Raw genomic sequence first — 6,783 nt, forward strand, 5'->3', positions numbered from 1 at the left:
TCGTCGATTTTGAACGTGTGTGTGTATTTTGTGTGTGTGTGTATGTGCATGTACGTGAGTGCAGGGGAAAACCGCGCCACCCAGACCACGCCACCCTCCGACAACGTATCGAGCGGTGCCCACCTCTGCACTGGTGCGCCTTTCTCTCCGACTTTAGAGGCAAATACAGGAAATAAACGAGCATAGGTGAACGGATTAATCATGCGAGCTAAATGGAAAATTAAAAGATGTTCCATTACGATAATTAAAAGAAAAGTCTATTAGAAACAGTCTACGACAATTCCTTAATAATAATAACAACAACAACAACAATAGTAACAATAACAATAATAATAATAATGCGCGTATATTTTAATTAAATTTACATTTAATCCGATTTATTTAAATTTTGTTTAAAATTAAAATTTAAAAATTAAAATTCTTCCCGAATTCTCACAGTTAGTCGAAATATGAGGTAAATATTAACGCTTTAAAAAGTTATCTACACGATAATTTAAATTATAACTGTCGTTATGTACTTTAACCTTGAAACTATTTTGATAAAAAATAAGGAGGAAATGAAAAAAAAAACGTTATTCCGATAAATGTAATGTATTTCGCACAAAATATTACGTTACGATGCGACGTCCGCGCTTGTTCATTTCATAGTTTACGTCGCGGGAATTTTAAGACATTTCAAGAATCGACGAAAAAAAGACGCTCTTGACGTACGTCTATAAATTACGTTAGCACGATTTATAGCACGCGAAAGCCGAAGAGGAAAAGTCGACATTCTTTTTAGCTTAATAGTCATTTCATACCTAATAGTCGTTTAATTTTGCAGTTTACTTGATCGCCTTTCCTCATTTTTTCTTAAAGATAAGTCGTCCTTAGTCACAGATTCAAATTGCTAGACGAAAATAGTCATTTGCAACTGAATGCTACGTTCACTATTTTCGTTGAAATTTTGCATTGCCCATTCATTACATTAAAAAATCTGCATCGATTTGCAGTAACGAAGCTGGAAAAGAGCTGGAAAACCTTATTCAAAAGAGAGATCTAACAATTTGACGTCATTATGTGTCAATACGTGCTTTCTTCTCGGAAAAAATTTCCCTAGCTCTCATTAAAACTTTCCTTGATCGAATTCGTTGTTGCATTATTTTTGCCACAACACGTGTCGGTGTCGAATATCACGTTTCGACACGTCGTACATTATCGTCCGTAAACAAAATATATAGCTACTGTAGTCATAGATTATAATTTACATTTAGTATTCTTTCTTTCCTCTATATTATTTAAATAAAAGTACATAATTCTGAGGAATACTCGTTACGACTTTTCTCAGTACCGTAAAGTATACAATTGTGAGATAATGAAGAAAAAGAATGCATAAGATGTATCTCAATCAACTACGGAAAGTGTTAGGCTTGCAATTTTCTTATCTCAATGTAATAAATACCCTGCTTTATTGTTTTTACTCGAGATCGTTCCATTTTCGTGAAACACTTTTCGCTTCTGCTGCGCCGATAAATCATATCTCATTAAAGCCCGATTACACCAACATTACTTTGACTTTAAGCGAAGCTTAAAGATCTCTCTTTCTTTCTTTAAAGTCAACAGAGAGTCTCATTTAAAATTAAAGTAACGTTGCGCGTTGGTTGCAATCGGGCCTAAAATTAAGACTCGTTAAGGCTTGTTGAGGCAGACATTGAGGTACCGATTAGTAATAAAAAATTAAAGACTGGTCTCGTTTGATGGTAATAATATTTTTATTTTTTATCGGAATGTGATCTTCTTGCGTCGAGGAATTGACCAATTATCATTTGCTTTTTTTATAATATACTAGGTGTACAAATAAGTTTCCGGGTTTTTTTGATCAATGAAAAATGCAAAATTTCAAGAAAAAACAAAAAGCGGCTTATTCAAAGTATCGTCCCTCGCTAGCTATACATTTTCGCCATCTCTCTTGCAATGCATGAATACCGCGACGATAGAACGACTCGTTTTTGGTCCGAAACCATTCATCTATCCAATTTCGCACTTCTTCGAAACTGGCCAAGTGTAGTCCAGCCAAGTCATGCGCCATCGACCGGAACAAGTGGTAATCAGAAGGCGCCAGATCTGGTGAATACGGCGGGTGTGGTAACAGATCCCATTTCAGCGTTTTGATGGTGTCCTTGACGATGGAAGTGCGATGGCACGGTGCATTGTCCTGCTGCAAAATCACTCGCTCATGTCTTGTGTTCCATTCTGGCCGTAAATGTATGGAAATGCTTTGTTGAGACGTGTTTAACACCTCTGCAAGTTGTTTTTGAGTTTGCGTGTCATCTTCATCCAACAACGCTTGCAGATCGGCGTCCTCGATTGTTTTCGGTCTTCCGGAGCGCTTTTTGTCCGCAGTGTCGAAATCGCCACTTCTAAAGCGTTTAAACCAATCTTCACAGGTTGTTTTCGATGGTGCATGTTCGCCGTAAGCCTCCTCAAGCAAACGACGTGCTTCAGCTGCATTTTTGCCCAAGTGAAAGCAGAAAAGCAAGACTTCCCGCGAATGCTGTTTTTTTGGCACAAAACCTGACATTTTCACTGTTGCATAAAAATTTTTTTTCGTCGCGAAACTGGAAATATTATGATTGATTATTGTCGTTAGATGTCGCAATTACAAAAAATAAACAACTTCAGACATGTATGTCGACTACATGTGTCGTTGGCGCCATCCATGTGTGAAACCCGGAAACTTATTTGTACGTACACCTAGTAAATATTCCGCGTTTGTTCAATTAAGTAAATTATTGGTCGATATAAATAAACGGTCGATCCGCTCGTTATCGCGAATAATTTAGAGTTGAATCTTGTGGAAAAATTAATATAATACTTACAAACAATTAAAAGATCGGTCGTCATGAGGCTCGAATAATAACTCGCAAGATTCCGTCACTTCGTTGCAACATGCAAACCAATTATTCGCAGGTTGCGCAATTTTATTCTATCAATTACCTTCGATAATCTTTCCTTTACCCTCGCAAACATTAGTGAAATTTAGCGATTAACTAACGATTAAATTGAAACGATTGAATAATAAGATACCTAATGCGTATTTCAAAGGATACCTCTGTCTTTTTGAGATATGAACCTGCAAGTAAATATCTTATCAAACACATGTTTTAAAAAGTATGCTATTGTAAAATATAAAAGCTTGATATAAGTTAATTTTTTAATATTAATTTAATATTTAATATTAATATTAATTAATAATAATTATTTAATAACATTATTTAAAATATGAAATATTAAAATTTATTAATTAATATTAATTAATAAGTTTTAATATTTAATATTTCTGTAAATTAATTTTTATAAGTCGTCTTTCTCATTCTCTCTCTCTCTCTCTCTCTCTCTCTCTCCCTCTCTCTTTTTATTATATTTAGATCCCGAACGAATGAATTTGTATAAGAAAAGTAAGTTTTATTACACATAACATAAAAGGATCACATTGATCACTAATATTGTTCGTTAGATATTATTTATGAGAAATAGTGAAAAAAAATTTTAAGTTTTTATTGTATGTAACTGCTTGCGTTACGCCGGCACTATAAAAGTTTTCTTTCTTCCGAAAGATCGTGCAATAAGAATTCACTCAAGAACTGTTAAGAATCGGACAATGAAGGAGAGCAGACTGAAAAGTCTCAGAAAAAGGAAAGTCAAAAAAACTTAATTCTATGTTCCTTTCTATACCTTTTTTCAATCTAGACCAAGTATAGAATGTCGATTTTCTCTTTGTATCGCCTCGCATGATTGCTTTGCGAGTTCATGGTTTGCTGTATGGAATAATTTCAGAAAAGAACGGTAAAAACAACATTCATTTCTTCAAAAGTTGGTTATTGATCTTAAAATATTTTTGTACTTATTTAAGATTGTTTGATAATTATACAAAAATACATGATGAATTTTTTATAATTAAAATATAACATCAATTAAATAATGTCAATCATAATACTATTGTTAGAAAATGGATTTCATTATAATTTTTTAAATTTATCTCTATTTCTTATCGTTTGCTTTCAATTATACCCATGTAATTGGCTGCATTCAGCAGAGAAAACTAATCAGTTAGCGCTTAGTGATTCTTTAACATGATTCGTTCCTTCACTTAGATCCAGCAAATAAGAACTAAATGCAAGAACCAATCACATTAAAGAATCACTAAGCGCTAACTGATTAGTTTTTTCTGCTGAACGTAGCCTCTCTCTCTCTCTTTCTCCTCCTCTCTCCCTCTCTCTCTCTCTCTCTCTCTCTCTCTCTCTCTCTCTCTCTCTTTCTATCTTATTGTGCTATAATGTAAATTTTTCTTCTGTTTTTATTATTGTTACTCTGTTATAATGTAATTTTCTTATATTATTGTTGCTATATTTCTGATGTACTTCCGATACGCCTGAGGAGATATTATCCCAAACTCTAAATAAATGAACGCTTTCTCTCTCTCTTTTTTTCTCTAAAATTTTATATTTTAGTAATTATATTAAATTAGAATAAATGTTACAATATACATATAAACAAATTTAACTTTCTTATTTATCATTGAGCAAGACATCTACTTCGCAGTTATGATTATTGATACTGTTTTATGGAGATTGAATAAACTATGCTTTAAAAAAAAAATAAATTGCTCGTACGGATGGATGACGAAAAGTCATTCGAAAATCCATAAGATCCGTAAGAACACACAAAAAATTACAGGAAACTATGCAAATCTGTTTGCATAGCGATGTTTAATCATGTATACCGTATCATTATTACATTGTTTTTGCAGGAATCGGAATGGATCATTGAACATGGAAATGCTGTATGTCGACATTGTCGACATAAGTGACGAAAGAAAAGAAATGTGATAATAAGCAGTCTTCGCATTGCTTCGATTGGAAACATATTATTACTATGTAAATTCTTTACATAATTTAATGACATGCCTTTCGGAACGGTAATGATATCACGTTACTAAGCACGTAATGCTTTAATTAATTACCCACGTAGCACAGCAGCGCATGAAAAGCGCTTTCGAAGCGCTCTTCAGATCGCATCACCCAAAACTACTTGTTAGCTATGCAGTTTCAGAGCACATAAATAACTCGGTAGATTTTAAGTCACATTGATCAAAAAATGATTATGCGCATGAAAAGCGCTTTAAAAGCGCTTGCACTTCAGAAGCGATTCAATGGCGCTTTGTTAGTGCAGAAACATCGAGGTTTTGTAGACATTATCCCGGAAAAGAATGTGTTATATAAAATTATATAAAATTACATACAATTTTATATAATTGTATATAAATGGACATATTTTATATAATTATATATACAATTTTTTCCGGCCATTTCAAAAAATTTTATTTGATAATAAAATAACTATAATAATAAGATAAGAAATAAATTTATTGAAAATTTTATAAAATATCTAAATTTATAAATATGAATATCTCGGTTAGTTTTGATAATAAGTATATAATATATAATAATTATAAAATATCATATACACACAACGCTGGTTATTATATTATAGCAAAAAAAAATTTTGCTGAAATTATTTCACATTTTGGAATACTTTTGAGCAAAATTTCAGCATTTTAGAAAATTTTCAGTTTAATTTCAGCGACTTTTAGCTGAAAAATTTATTTCGATTTAAAAAATGACTGCTATTGAAATGAAGATGCTCTTCTTGCCGTCTAGTTTATTTCACAGAAATAAGTATATAACCTCATTATATGTATTATATATATGCATACATACATACATACTATGAATACTGGCTAATGTTTAACGATCTATTCGTAGTGCGACCATGAAAAAAAAGGAGAAAATTCTTATAGAATCGAGGTGTTTTGTAAGGATATAAGGAATTTCAGATTTAAACATATTATTTGTTTGTAATTAAATCACGTAATAATATATATCTCATGTGAATGTATAAATTGTCATGTTAGAAATTTATAAATGTGAATGTAAATTGTCATTTACATGTTATTGTTTACATGTTTATAATAAAATCTCATAAAACAATTACAGCCATTTTGTTATTTCAATCTTCTCAAATTCTTTCACTTTATCTGGAGAGTAAATTTCATGCAGCAACACCTGCAAAGTGCAGGGAAAGTGCAGTTTCATAGCGCTTTTACAGCGCTTTCCGAGCGCTTTGCAGGCACTGTTGTGATACATAAAAAGTGCTATAAAACTGCATTTATCCTATGCTGATTATATGCGCTAATAGTATGCTTTTTATAGCGGATTTTGAAAGCTCTTTTAAAGCGCTGATGCGCTTTTAAAGTGCTAAAAAACTATTAGAATTATGCACCCGCAGAAGCGCTTTTTTAGCGCTTTATAAGCGCTGCTGTGCTATACGTAAGAATGATGTGTTTCGATCGTAGGAAATAATAAATACATGATTCACTATTAAAAAATACTTAACTTCTCCTATTAGCTATTTATTTGAATCTGTCAGAACATATATTCTGAATGAAGAATAGTATAAGAGATATGACGTAACCCGTTGAAGGATTAAGGATTCTTGTTACGTAAATGTACTCCAGTGACGTCAGGGAATCGATCCCGAAATGCAGAGGAGAGGTCCGCTTGCGTCATTGTGATGACATAGCTATAATCTTCTTCTTTTTTGTTTTACGAGAAATGCAAAAAGAAAAAACCGACACAAAGTTGCCCCTCAAAAAAATTTCTCCAAGAATCAAATGAATATTTATCCAATTATTAATTTAAGATAAATATGTGATAACGAGAGAGAGAGAGAGAGAGAGAGAGA

Source organism: Mycetomoellerius zeteki, unplaced genomic scaffold (assembly GCF_001594055.1).
Source record: "Mycetomoellerius zeteki isolate Tzet28-1 unplaced genomic scaffold, Tzet1.0 scaffold62, whole genome shotgun sequence".
Taxonomy (NCBI): Eukaryota; Metazoa; Arthropoda; class Insecta; order Hymenoptera; family Formicidae; genus Mycetomoellerius; species Mycetomoellerius zeteki.